Below are 15217 nucleotides of genomic sequence, written 5' to 3'. Positions count from 1 at the left end.
TGGAGATACACACACACACACACACACACACACACACACACACACACACACACACACACATGTATGTGTATATATATATATATATATATATATATATATATATATATATATATATATATATATATATATATATACATATATATATATATATATATATATATATATATATAAAACATATATATATATATATATATATATATATATATATATATATATATATCTCAGGAAAACTGTCCACAGTCTTTGAGGTAAATCTGCACTCTGTAACAAATAAAATACCTCAGAAGCTGGCACAGTAAGGAGACTGAGACCAATAGTTCAAATCAGAAATTCCTTCTTCATTAAAAATTACTTCGATACAAACAATCCACAAGATAGAATCCAAAGCAGTCTGTAAAATATGAAAATATTAAGCACTTTTGTTTGTTAAAATAGTGTTAATCAGTTGAACATCAGAATAATTATAATAATTATAATAATTATTCTGATGTTCAACTGATTAACACTATTTTAACGAACAAAAGTGCTTAATATTTTCATATTTTACAGACTGTTTTGGATTCTATCTTGTGGATTGTTTGTATCAAAGTAGTTATCAATGAAGAAGGAATTTCTGAATTGAACTATTGGTCTTAGTCTTCTTATTGTGCCAGCTTCCAAGGGGGTTTATATCACATCATCGAATATGAAAAATCTCGAATGCCAAAACATCAAACACACGACATCGAATCGCAAAAACATCAAACCAGTGTCAACGGCAGTTCCCAATGGTGACATGCAACATGAAGGTTGTAGGCAAGGGGGCAAGCCCCCCTGCACCCCCCACACCCCCGCTACTTAAATATACCAACTCTGAGATTGCACTGCAGTGTAGGAAATGGAAATCTTCCATTTCTGCACTGTAGTGGACTGAACTGTGATCTCCGAAGTGGTATATTTAAGTGGCAGGGGGTGTGGGGGGTGCAGGGGGTCTTGCCCCCCTGCATGGAGCAATTTTTTGTCAGCCACACTCCAAATAGTCGTTTCTACCCCATTTTGATGTTCTGTTTTTCAATGTAGTGTGTTTGATATTTTGACGTTTGAGATTCTCACCCTTCGATGTTGTGATATAAACCCCTTCCAAGGTATTTTATTTATATATATATATATATATATATATATATATATATATATATCTATGTATAGGTCATAACACTGAAAACTCATTTAACTGAAAACCTTCTTCACAAGAACTATATCCTACAAACTTATTTTTGCAGGGGGGAAAGCCCCTCCTGCACTCCCCATATGGCAGAGATAGTGAACTTTCATTTATGTTTTATTTTTCAATAATATGATGCATTAGTAATTATCTTTCTTGTTTAGCCCAGAATTCTGTCTCCAAGAGAGAAAATATAGCTTCTATGTAAATGCTGCCTGATTTGGATATAAATGACAACTATAGATTCATAACTGTTAGGCACAAAGTCATGCATGCTGTTTTTTCTGAGTATAAAGACAAAAAGTTCTCATAAACTTGTAGAGTTGCATCTGGTGAAAATCTCAGAGAAGCAGTGGATGTTGTACAGCAGCATTTGATAAATGTAAACACTGCTAGCATGTGCCCAGGAATGCAATGTTTGCGTGATAGGTGGCATAAGTGAAAATGTTATGGTACCAGCGTAGGTTCTTATAAATACTAACTTTGACTGCACAACAGCAGAGAAAATAAAAAATAAAAAAAAATCCCACTGTCCCTCTGTGCACCAGTGCTCAAGAGCAAACATGGACATCTACAGATTTGGGGGTACAACATGATGCTGACCGTCACAATCTACACATGCTTTGCTAGACTCACTTCCCAATAACTCCTATGATAAGAAATGACACCATCACATATTACACACTAAAAACACTTTTCTATGAAATAACGTTTCAGTCAATGGGTTCAAAAACAATGTTATGACAGGGATATATATATATATATATATATATATATATATATATATATATATATATATACACACACACATATATATATATATATATATATATATATATATATATATATATATATATATATATAGCATGGGGGAGCTTGAATTCTGTTTACAGCTCATCCTGCCCAGATATGTGAAATTACAGAAGCAATGGGCAACAGTTTCTGTTATTATTATTATTTTTATTATTATTATTATTACTTTAACTAACTGCGGTGGTGGTGCTGCAGTAGCATTGTCGCCTCACAGTAAGACGTTGTACTGTTTGATTCTCAGCTAGAGCGTCATCTGTGTGAAGACATGCGTGAATGGGTGTACCTTCGTTGAAGGTTGTGTGTCAGAGCCGGCAACTTGGCACGTACAAATCTACTGCCAATCATTAGCGGACTGGAGTTCCGCTGTGGCGACCCCTAACTGGGAAAAGCTGAAAAACTCAACAACATTATTACTTTAAGTGAGTAAAGCTCACTAGGAACAATTTTTTCTTTTCTGGTATGGCTCGGAAGAACTGGTCTAGTTAACTGATTTTCTGAGAGCTAAAAAGCATGAATGTGATGTTTGTGGGAATCAAACTCAGACTTACAAGAGCCAGCTTGCTTGCAGCTCTTTGATGCTGCACTATACTACCATCAGTGTCTGATATGGATATTTAAAGCAACATAAATTATCAGTACTTTGACTAAAATTGTTCAGTTTTAGAAAATATAGGTCAAAACAATCAACTTCAGACTGATTATGTCATGCAAGGAGTTAATATTTATCTTACACTTAACAGTCAAGTCTTAGGATAATAGTTTTATTTTTCATCAGCAAAATACTCTGTCCTGCTCAGTTGTACCTAATAGCAATCTGTCAGGCTCTGAATACACAAGCTAGCAGTTAGGATGCGCAATAAAGAACTGCCCAGAGCTAAGCTGAATAGAATGCTTGTCGGTATATTTATTAGTCATGTAATTGCTGGATCAGTGTGCCAAGCTAGTTTAGTAACAGATGGTTACAACATGATAACTCAGTAATAAGTTTCACTACAGAGGCATTTCAGGAGCTATAGACTCATTTTAGATAAGTCAATTGAGAAGTGAAAAAGGAGCAGTGCAGTAAGTAAACAAGCTAGAAACTAATAAATGGGATTGAAAGTGGTGTGAATTAAGCAAGCCCAATTAAAAGATGATTTCTGTAGTTTCATTCAGGCCTCTGATGGTGTAAGGTAACAACACATATGGAAAGCAATAGGATCTACTATCAGAGAACAGGGTAAAGAGTCAGGGACAAGTGATTGGACAATGAATTTCAGCATTTTCAAGGAGTAAGGAAGACGAAAGCAGAATAAAATACGTTAGGTTGCTTTTCAGTGGCATGAATGATGCTTTAAGTCAAGGGCATTTAGAGAGTACAACACCAGGACTTGGTACAATTACAGGGTTCAAATCAGTGTAATGGAAATTTATTTAATAAATTAAAATAAAATAAACATAGATAAAGGAAACGACAATTGGTAGTGATGCATAGGATGTGTGATGGAACAGTGTATCAATAATAATTATAATGTGGGAAAGAAAGTATGAAAAAGTGAAGGGGCAGTAAGAATTATAAAAGTGGCTTTGTTTATCTTGGCTAAATGTTTTCTTGTCAGGAGAGGTGCTTTTGTTTTCTAAAGCACTAGTGCATGTTTTTTTTTTTTTTTTTTTTTTTTGATAATGTGATCTTCACAAGTGTTACTTCCATAGCTTGTATATTTAGAAGCCTGTTTAATGCAAAGTCTTGGTACAGCTGATTGTCACTGATGGAGTCAATCAGGAGACAGTTTCTTTGTGAGACTGACTGCCTGCAGGCAATGGTGATGTACTCAGTGCTCAAAGTGGGCATATATTCAAGTTTCTAATACCCCTGCATATACTGTAACTTACAGTCCTAGTTCTTGCAGGAAAGGTCCATGTCTCTTTAAATACACATTTATTCTAGGATTCCATTAGCATTGTTCCATTATGTACATGCTATACATTCTTGTTTAAAGACATAGATCATGATATAAAATGTTCTGGTAGGTGTTATAAAACCTCAGGCAAAGAATCATGGAATGGGCACATACTAGTGGTCAAACTAAAATGGGCATACATTTGATGTATTTTACTTATAAAGAGTTATTGTGAAAAAAAAAAAGAAAATTATTTTTAACCTACACCAAATAAATGAATGTGTTACAGGGATTAAAGATGGCAGAGATGCAATACATTTTATAGTAAGTACAAAACAGAAATTTCATTTAGGGCAAGATTAACACTGAGTCCAGAGCAGAACATTTAGCAACAAGCATTGCTTTAGGACCAATATTATTTATTAAAAGCAAATGATCACATGTACTTCTGTCTGAGTTTCTGTAAATTGTGCTCAGATGTCTTAATACTTTTTTAACTCTAACTGCAGTTTCATGGATTAGATCAGTATATCTCTTAATATCTACCTGTTAAGTACTTATTCTGGCCTGGGCTTGTGAAAAGTCCACAGAAGTTGTTAATATAGCTTACTTTATCAAGCAGCAAATCATAGTTAACCCAGTCAGTGATTTAATCAGTCAGTTAACCAATCAGGAAAACAATGAAGTAACTATAAATGTATACATATATAATTAAATACATTCATAACTTAAATGACAGAACACACAGGTTCAACAGAATCAAATGTACAACAAAGCTAAAAAACAGCTTTTAAAGTATTAAGAAGCTATAATGTAATTTTTAATGTTTTAATGAACTATAATGCAACAATAATGAATGTGCTGCATCACTTTCTAAATATATATATATATATATATATATATATATATATATATATATATATATATATATATTCTCACGTGCAGTCTTTAGTCACACTCGTACCTCCCAACACATCATTTCATATCACTAACTGTCTGATTGTACCCATAGATGGTATAGAAACAGAATCATTTGTGTTAACTTTTACTTACTGTTTTGAGTAATTCAAGGACCCCATAGCTGTTGTACATTCCTTGAAAGTGGTAGACCATAGCAGTTCATATTCAAATCTTCAATGCTGTTGTGCTTGCTAACCAAATTATGTAGTGCTGCCTCTCAACTCCTTTGTGAGTTAACCCTTCCTTTTTCAAATGGACTTATCTCCAGCCTGATTAACTCATGAGGTTCCCAGTTATTAACATTACACCATCACTAAAGGTATTTGCCTGTACTGATACGTTACCGGGTGCTGTTCAGTCAGTTTCTCACAGTGGATGTGTGTGTAAGTGCTGTGAATGCTGTGGCTCTGCATAAGTCAGTCACAATCCTTTCTGTTTAACAACTCTCCTTCCTGACAGGATGGCAATGAATGCATATCTTGCTCGTCATAGCAGGGTTGCATTTATAAGTGCACATTTGTCAAAACATCACTTGTAGTTAGCAGATTATACCTGTAGCAGTGTCAGCTACAAATAATCATTCTTCACTTTCTGAATAAGTTATCCCCTCTGTTGTTCCTGTTCCTAAGTGTCTACAAGCCCTTGCATATGGTTAAATATTACCAGTAGTGATAAGTACAGGAAATGCCCCTCCCTACAAATCTGACATCTACATTCAGAGTATTCTATTTCAGAGGCATAGCTAATTTGACATTTTGCACAATATTGAGGTTTATGACAATGGCTGCTATTTAAAGAGATAGCTGCATCACAAAATTAGGAACACGGAACACAGCAAATATTAACTCATTTCTACAAGTAGTCCTGGCTTTCTTTTAAAGTGCTTTTTTACAGGTTGATGAATTAATACTTCCAAAAGGTGTTGGTAATTGAAGGTTGCTCATAATTATTCACTTTAAAAGGCTGACCATAGGCAGTGACTTTAAACGTTGTACTCTAATTAGTAGCTGCATGTGCTTTGTAGATAAAGAATGTCATATACATAGTATCTTCAGATTCAATGAATTATTGAAACAATGTAACTGATTACATTTTATGTGACTCGCCAGCATCTGTCCTTTACTCTGCTACTCTCTTTCTCTTTCATTCTTTATTTCCTTCTCTGTCTCCATCCCTCCCTCTCTGTCATTCTCCCATCCATGTCTGTATTAGTCTTCACTTATGTATTCTTTATTTATTTATTACTTTTGGGTGACTTGGTCTGAAGATATTTTTGAATGACATAGGAATAAACTCCACTGTAATACTACAGTGCGAATAGTAGAATAAAGCATTTTACAATGCTAAATGTGTTAGCAAGCATTTAACTTTCTGATACATCCATAAACCATATACAAGTGTGATCAATCCCTACTAAATACAAGTATATGAAGTATAACTATCTGGATTATAGTCATTTAAAAATCAGATAACATTCCCTGACAGTCTTTCTCTTTATTTCTCCCTTCCTCTGCCTGACTTTTTTTATTCATGCTTGCAAAGCTACATATTAAATAATTTGTTAATTGCACATTGGTATCTGCAAAATCAAATATCCACAGTTTATATTCCAGTTTTACCTATTGCCACTGGAAGATGACTATAAAGGGCATAAAATAAACTGCTCATTTTAGATATTTACTTCAAGTGCCTTTAACACATTCAGTTTTCTTTAAAATGCTTCAGAAATTCTTTGATGTGAAATATCGGGCTTCATCCTGCAGTCCCTCATTCCCCCTTTGGCCTTTACAAATATAGCTGGCCATCAGCTTTTCACTGCACATCACATCAAGGGCATTGATTCTGTGACTCTACTGAATGCATGAAAAACCAGACTGAACCAGACAGGCAACCTGAGACACATTTGAATAATACATGTAGCATGTATTCTATATCCTTGTAAGACTGCGCACTATATCTATGCACATACTTCTCAAAGTGTTAGCCCAAAAAATCTGGATAAAGTCAAACGTAATGGAGGGACAAAGACCCAAAAATAAGGACAGAGTTTAAATATTCCTCTTATAAACTTAGAAAGTTGCTAAAGTAACAGGTTTTGGGTTAACATGTATTTTCAGAAGGCTATGAAGTCTGCAACTCAAATGACTGTCATTATTTTGTGATTTCAATCCTTGATGATTTGTGGGAAAAAACAAAAATTTTACAAGGAACAGACCAAAAATATAAGAAAAAAATGTGGTCATTCTGTGAAAATCTGGACAATTCAGAGTATGCATGTATGTGTGCTTGTGTACACATTTAAGACTGCTTAAGATATCCATTGTGAGTGTATGTATGTATGCATGTGTGTATGCTTCTGTGTATGTATGTATGTATGTATGCATGTGTTTGCTTGCATTTTTGTATTTGCATGTGTGTGTGTGTGTGTGTGTGTGTGTGTGTGTGTGTGTGTGTGTGTGTGTGTGTGTGTGTGTGTGTGTGTGTGTGTGTGTGTGTGTGTATGTATGTGTGTGTGTGTGTATGTATGTGTACAGGCACATGCATGCATGCCTACATGATTTGGGAACAGTGCTTATGTAGGGCTGTGAGGTGTGTGGACAGGGGGTATAGTCAGAAATTTACATTTTGTACTCAGAGCTATTGTTGTTGCCCCACCTACCACCACACACCTATTATTTTAAAAATATACTCAACTACCCCATAAATGAAGATAACACTTTAGTTTCAACTGTTAACATTTATACCCACACAAAAAAACTATTTTAGAGGTTTATTCATTTCACACAAGCTTTTTCTGTATATCTCTATACTACAAATATTTGTTTGTACAGTTGGAAACATTCTGTGTTTTCGGAGTGTTGAAATTTCCAAGAGATTCTCAGAAAAAAATGTACTCATTTGAGTATACTGAGTATGCCTAGCTACTCCTTTATGTGTGGGTATGTGAATCTGTGTATATGTTGTGTGCACATTCATGTGTCCATGTAGTGCATATTTTACAACAACTGCAAAGCAGATTGTATGTATGAAGGGCCATCTTGCATCTGCTTGGAGGTTACCAGGAATGGCACTGAAGGTGTCTGTAGACAGCTTCCATTTCTTTGTTACAAGTCAATGTCTGTATCCTCTCCCTCTGTTCTACACCAGAGTAACAGATACCTAATATCCTATCAACCACACTGAAAAATGACTTCAGTTTGCTCACAGAGTACATTTTGTGAACATGCCTCCGATCAGACATGCTGGCAGTGTATTCAGACAGACACTTGGTAGTATATTCTCAGATCTTGATATACTAATTAACAGTTGGTCTTTCTCTGTCTTCAGAAAAGAGCCAAAACCTTTTTTTTCTTAAACATGCAAAATACTATCGCTATAAGAAAGGGACTGTTGCTTAGATCTGACATTCAATAGAAATTAAAACATCCTCCTGTCCTCTGCTTGTCCTAACCAAATTTCTACCTGAAATATATATATATATATATATATATATATATATATATATATATATATATATATATATATATATATATATATATATATACACTAGTAGGGTCATTCTACTGTTCTCATTTATGTAGTCAATGATTACTGTGTCTTGTTTACATTGTATTGCTTTACTGAATTCTTACATTCATTTCATTTCATTGTTACTTTTTACTAGTTATCCAGTACAGTGATTGCATTTTATGTATTCTTTATGTGTTATTCAAGTGAATATTTGTACTGGATCAGTACACCTGGGCTGAGTCTGTAAACAGTTCACGTGGATCAGTGTTCTACCCAGTTAATAAATACATAAATAAAATAAAACAATAAATAGAGCACCTCATTTAGCTACTGCTGTAGCTTGTCATGATCCTGTAGGAACTTACCTTTCAGGACCAGCATTAGGCCAATACTGTGTACCCTTCTCCGTATGAGTAGGATCTACCTCACAGACTCTGTCTCACTTCCATCAGCTCCTGGCCCCCCCACTCCCCTTACTGTAATTTACTGCACTATACATTTACCATGGCTTGCATACTTGATTTCCCATTTTTTGTTGATCAAATCATGGTGACAACTTCTGACAATCTTAAGAGACTTCTGTTGATACTTTTAGTTATAGAATGCACCCCTCCAAGTCCCTACCTAAATCTGTGCAATTACTAGTTTAATTCAATTTAACGTAGAGCTAAACTTTGAAAAACGAACAAAATATGCTGATTAACGTTCAAAGTCTGAAACTACAGAGAAGCATGACATACCAACAAATAAAAAGTTTCTTTATATAACTGAAAGGATAAAGTACAGTTGTGTAAGTAAACTTTCCATAACAGCAGAGGTTTGACTGATCACTGTTGCAGTAGCCTAAGAAATATGAGTTATATCCTGCCAAGGCTATAACAGCTGACCAACTTCCAAGCTTCACAGCACCTTCCATGTGCCCAAACTATTAGTCAGCTCACTAAAAGTCAGGTTTGGTGCCAAACCCTTCAGAGCTTTCATGCCAATAGACAAAGAGAGATAGAGAAGGAGGAAGGCTAAAGCCCTAAGAAGGACAATGCCAGGGAAAAGAAAATAAATGTCCACATCCTGGCATAAACACACACAAAAATAAAGGGGAGTGGTTTCTGGTGGATGTGAGCAGCTATTGCAGCAAGAAGAACTGTACTATACTCTTTATATTGATCACTGCTGCAGTAGCCTAAACTATATGGGTAGCGTACCAGAGATGAGTTAGAATGGAGATAGAAAGAGAAAGGATGAGGGTGGACGAGTGCCTGGAGAATGCTTCAAGCAAAGGCTGTTCTAGACAAGGAGAAGGCATCTAGTTATAATGTTCTGCTAAGGTATGCACAGAGGAACAAGCTGCTACTTCCAGAATACTTCTAGAATCCAACCCTTCCCAAAATCCACAGATTAAGCCAATGGCCTAGTAGAATTTGACTTGGCCCTACCTGGAGTAGTTTTGTTGTGGTGGGAGTAACAAAAAGTAATAGCATGGAACAGCCATTTGGGAAATAGTCTGTTTTGACACTGGGTTTCCTTTCTCTTTACCTTCACCAGAAATGAACAACTGCTTAGATGTTCTGAAAGATGTTGTCCTGTCAAGATAGCACCTGAGCTGTCTGTGGACATTCAAGGTATGAAGTATCCTTTCTTCCTCACTTTTAAGTTTTGGAAAGAAGACAGGATGATGAATAGCTTGGCTTAAAGTAAACTTGGATACCACTTTAGGCATAAACAAGGATTAATTTTCAAAGAAACCCTATCTTTGTGGAAAATGAGATAAAAGTTAATCCACCCTAAGAGCTTGAAACTAAGATAGTCTTCTTGCAGAGGTCAGAGCAATGAGTAAAACTGTTTTCCATGTCAAAAACCTCAAGTCAGCCTGATGTGCTGGTTGAAAGTTAGTTTTTCTAACACAAAATTAAGATCCCAATGAGGAGCCATCTGTTTTCTAGGAGGATTTGTATGCAGCACCTCTTTCAAAAACATTTTCACAAGACTACATTGAAAGAGGGGGATCCATGGGCAGACATGCTGAAATGGCTGACAAACAAACCTTGATTGAGAAGTAAGGCAGGCCAGAAGATAGTAACTCACATAATATAGTACCAGATAAAAACTAGCACTGAATGGATGATGTTTTTTTTTCATGGCGCCGACTACAAAACCTTTTCCATTTGCTAATGTATGATTTTCTAGCAGCAGATTTTCTTGCCTCTGGCAATACCCGCTACATGTCCTCAAGAAAAAAGGTATCTAAAAAGTATTAAAACTTTATCATCCAGTAGTCAGTTGAAATTGTTTGGGGTCGGGATGTATCAAACACCCTTGATCTTGTGTGAGTAAATCTAGTCTGTGAAGAAGCTGCTGTCAATTGCCTCTGGCCAATTCCAGAAGAGGGTAGAAGCATTGTTACCTGGGTCAGAGGGAAGACACTGCAACGATCTTTGAGGAGTCCTTCTGATTCTTTAAAACTACCCTGGATATTAGTGGAAAGGATAGAAAAGCATACAAGAACATTCTTGTCCTAGGAAAATAAAACATATCTATTTTCTAGACCTATTTGCACGGAGTCCTGTAGCAGAATTTTGCCAACTGATTTTTTTTAGATTTGAGGCAGAAATAATCCATTTGAGATGTTTCCCATAGATGTATCAAACTTTGGAAGATACTTTGATTCAGTTTCCATTCATGAGGATCTGTCCTGGTCATGCTCTGCTTGCCTTCTACACAATTTTAGTCTGATGGAATGAAAGATGCCTGTAGATTGAAATTGTGTTGCCAAGCTATATCCCAGGCTACAGTCTGCACAGAGAGTAAGATATGGTACCACCTTCCTTGTTTATGAACCACATCAGAGTGATGTTATCAACACTTGTAGTGATCCAAAGGGACCAGAGATGACTGACCGGCTTGAGAGCATTTTTGAGAGCTAATGCCTCTTTCATGTGTATGTGTTTTGGTCTGACTTTGTTGTCCCAAACACAGCACTTTTATTGCTATTGGCACTGTCCTTACTTGTCTTTTGTGACTGACTGTGCTGGAGCAGAAAATAATGAAAGACCTGGATTCTGAAAAAACACCACATAATCTCCCTTTTCACAAACTCCAAAACTGGAATCTGAATACTCAAGACATGTTAATAATGGATCCATGGATCTTTCTCATGTGGAGTCTTACAAAAGATATCATGATTATCATAAATACTATGAGACCTAGAATCCTGAGGAATTCTCTTGTTGAAACAGGAGTTTGAGTGGAAAACCTTACAAATAGATCTAAATATAGATCTATTTTCTTGTGGAAGAAATGCTCTTTGAGCCGAGGTGTCTAGCAGACACTGTAGGAAAACAATCCTGTGGGAAGGAGTCATAAAAGAATTATGAATGCTGTCTTGGAATCACAGCCTGTGTAGAAGATCCCTTACCCTACACAGGTTGAGAAAAAAACTCTGCAAATATAGTCTCCACTTTGAAAAAACTCTGCAAATATAAACAAGTCATCTAAATAAGGAAAATATGAATATATTGCTGTCTGCAGTAGACAATCGCAAGAGCTAGTCACTTTGTGAACCTTTTACCATACACTGTTCACATGACTATCAAAGGAAAATTCAGATGTAATCAAAATTCTAAGACCTTTATATTCCTTTACCTCCTGTAATGTGAAGCCAGTCAAAGTGGACATTTTATGGTAGGATTCCCAAAATATACCACCTGGCATTTATTTGTACTAAAATTTAACCATGTTGCTTTTGTCCATGCTGAGAACTCTTCCAGAAATGTGTTAATTTCCAAATAATCACAAAAGAAAAACGAAGCCCAGAGGCATACAGTAAAGCTCCCAGTCGGCAGAAACTGTTCAGTAACTTAATTCTCAGTGTAGTCACACAGCGTGGAAATGAAAATACTTCAAAAACACAATAAAGCTCAAACCATACATTTTCATTTCTTAACTTCATCAGATGTGGGCTGGAACTTCCAGTTTCCAAAATTACTTTGCTCTCTGTTTGGTACTGTTGCTCTCTGCTTGACATCGCACAAATGAGGTTGGCATTATTGTTTGGGTTTGCACACTGTTTAGTGATTCCAGATCAGCTCGGCTAATAATTCTATGCTGGTATGGAGAGTACAGCCATTGAAATGCTGTAAGTGTTCTTTCTTCAATTTTAAATCGTCCTTCTTTCACATACCTTTCATGCCATGAGTAACCCAACTCTTCCTGTTAGATCAACAGATTGTTATCCCAGTGGACCACATCCCCAACTTCTTTAATATACTACCCATATACCCATACCCAGGTCTCTGGGCTTCGTTTTTCTTTTGTGTTTACTGTTTTTTATGGAGCACTTGCACTTTCTTTGGAATTTCAGCCATTGAAATACTGTAAGTGTTCTTTCTTCAATTTTAAATCGTCCTTCTTTCACATACCTTTCATGCCATGAGTAACCCAACTCTTCCTGTTAGATCAACAGATTATTATCCCAGTGGACCACATCCCCAACTTCTTTAATATATTACCCATATACCCATACCCAAGTCTCTGGGCTTCGTTTTTCTTTTGTGTTTACTGTTTTTTATGGAGCACTTGCACTTTCTTTGGAATTTCCAAATAATCCTTGACAGTATGAGCAATGACACTAATCTTGCAGTTGTCTGCATAATTAGCAAGGCAACACTGTCTGTTTTTTTAGAATGGTGGAGAAAACCAAATTAAACAAATAGCCCCAGGACAGAGCCTTGTGGAATGCCAACAGACATAGGCAAGCAGTTAGATTTGATATATTGAATAGAAAAAAAAATGAGTTCTACCAAACAATAATTGTTAATTCAGTTCACTAAGAAAGGCTTATAGCTGTAGCTCTTTAAAGCATTGTTAATAGACCTGTGGTGTAGGCTATTAAAAGTTTTAGCTAAGTCTAAGAAAACTCCCACTTTCAAACCATAATCAAATGCAATAGTAACAGATCATAGAATTTAATCAGATTTGTTTGCGTAGACCTCCTGGCACTAAATCCACATTGGTGTAAGTCAGTGCTGAATTTGTGGTTCATGTTGTTAGAAAGTAAACTCAACAGACATTTAAACTCAACAGACATTTCTCAAAGCATTTGCAAATTATTTAAGTGAGACAAATCGTCTTTAATTAGCCACACCAAGTCTTCTACTTTCTTTCTTAGTTTTTTTATGGAAGAATTATGGGATTGCCAGGGTGGGTGATGGAGGGAAGTCCCTCATATACATATAGTATTTCGGACTTATTTGTCTGTCCTCTGTTCTGGGATTCCTGCCATTGCTTTTTAAACATCTGTTTACCAGCAGATTGCTGGGACTGTTTTTTTTTCTGTTTAATCACTAAAAGTAGAAGATGGAGTGTAAAATCCATTGAAAAACTTGAACAAGGGATCTGAAAAATCTGAGAGATTTCTTGAATCAGCTTCCCTCTCTCTCTCACTTTTTAATGACCCTTGCAGCAGAAAGTCCTCCTTTCAGAGTTCAACATTTCTTAGAGTTCTGAGAATACAGCCAGGCAAAGTTCCTCATAAAAGTTCCACTGGCAGCAGCCCTGTAAGTGACATCAGCAGAGTCATACGCCCATTTTAAAGAATGGATAGTGAGTGAGAAACATAAGACACTAGGAAACTCAACGCAGATTTCTCCTTACAAGAGGCAACAGATAACAATATATTCCTCATATTCTCAAAAGTAGCAAGCATAAACTTTAACACATGAGCTTGACAGCTGAGAATTCTAAAACAAGTGCTGCACAGGAATGCACTTTTTCCCAAACTTATTAAAAGCCTTCACATCCTTGCCAGAAGGAGCGGGATTACTATTCACTAAATTTTAACAGCTGTTGGGTTTATTAAAGTGGTAACTGCTAGGCTAAATTTGGGATGAGTGCACAAAAACTTAAAAGACTGAGATACTTTGTATAATCTATAAACATACACATCACAGCTCATCTCAGACTGTCACAGAACATCCCAGAGTATACGTCTGACTCTATTACAAGACATTACTGAACACATCTCATACTACTATAAATCTCTGCATTACTACCATATAACTATATCTAATACTTTCACAGAATCTCCTATGTTGCTTGTTTCATACTGATACAGAAATTACACAGTTTTCATATTACCACAGAACCTCCCATAGTACACTTAAACTGTCACAGAATGTCACACAGTTCATCTCGTACTATCACAGAACATCTCACAGCATATGTCTCATATTACCACAGAACCTCCTGCAGCAGACTTATACAATCACAGAGCATCACACAGTATATCTTGTGCTACCACAGAACCTCCCACAGCACATATCATACTACCACAAAACCTCCCACAGCACATCTCATACTACCAGAGGACATCCCACAGTACATATGTCAAATTAATGCAGAACATTGCTGAGCACATCTCATACTACTATAGAACCCTCCATACTACTTCTCATACTACCACAGAACCTCCTATGTCACAGGTTTCATACTACCACAGGACCTCCCACAGCACTTGTCACATACTACTGCAGAAGCACCCAGGGCAGATATCTAATATTACCAATGTACCTCATACAGAAGAATTATACTACCACAGAATGTCACACAGTATGTCTTGTAGTACCACAGAGCCTCCCACAGCACATCTCATATTACCACAGGACATCCCAAAGCACACATCTCATACTACCACAGAACCTCCCACAGCAAACTTATACTACTGCAAAATGTCACACAGTATGTCTTGTACTACCACAGAACTGTTCACAGCACATCTCATACTACCACAGGACAGCCAGAAGTATGTCTCACACTACTACAGAAGCTCTCACAGCAGAGTTATACTATTGCAGAACAT

The 15217-nt window shown here is 36.3% G+C and overlaps 1 protein-coding gene across 4 annotated transcripts in view; it reads right to left on the bottom strand.

Moving 5' to 3' along the window:
* Positions 1-15217, bottom strand: part of LOC122799134 (psychosine receptor-like) — a 408485-nt gene that overhangs the window by 25388 nt on the left and 367880 nt on the right. The window contains exon 1 of one of the 4 annotated variants that reach the window (XM_044068034.1): positions 4948-5476. The exons of the other annotated variants lie outside the window; for them this stretch is intronic. The gene's annotated coding sequence lies outside the window, so the exon portion shown is untranslated. Of the gene's footprint in view, positions 1-4947; positions 5477-15217 lie in introns of those variants that run through there. 4 annotated transcript variants of the gene reach the window in all.

The sequence above is a fragment of the Protopterus annectens genome, chromosome 1.part0, assembly GCF_019279795.1.
Source record: "Protopterus annectens isolate FY-2018-M chromosome 1.part0, PAN1.0, whole genome shotgun sequence".
Taxonomy (NCBI): domain Eukaryota; kingdom Metazoa; phylum Chordata; order Ceratodontiformes; family Protopteridae; genus Protopterus; species Protopterus annectens.
This window is presented reverse-complemented; position numbering and strand designations above follow the sequence as displayed.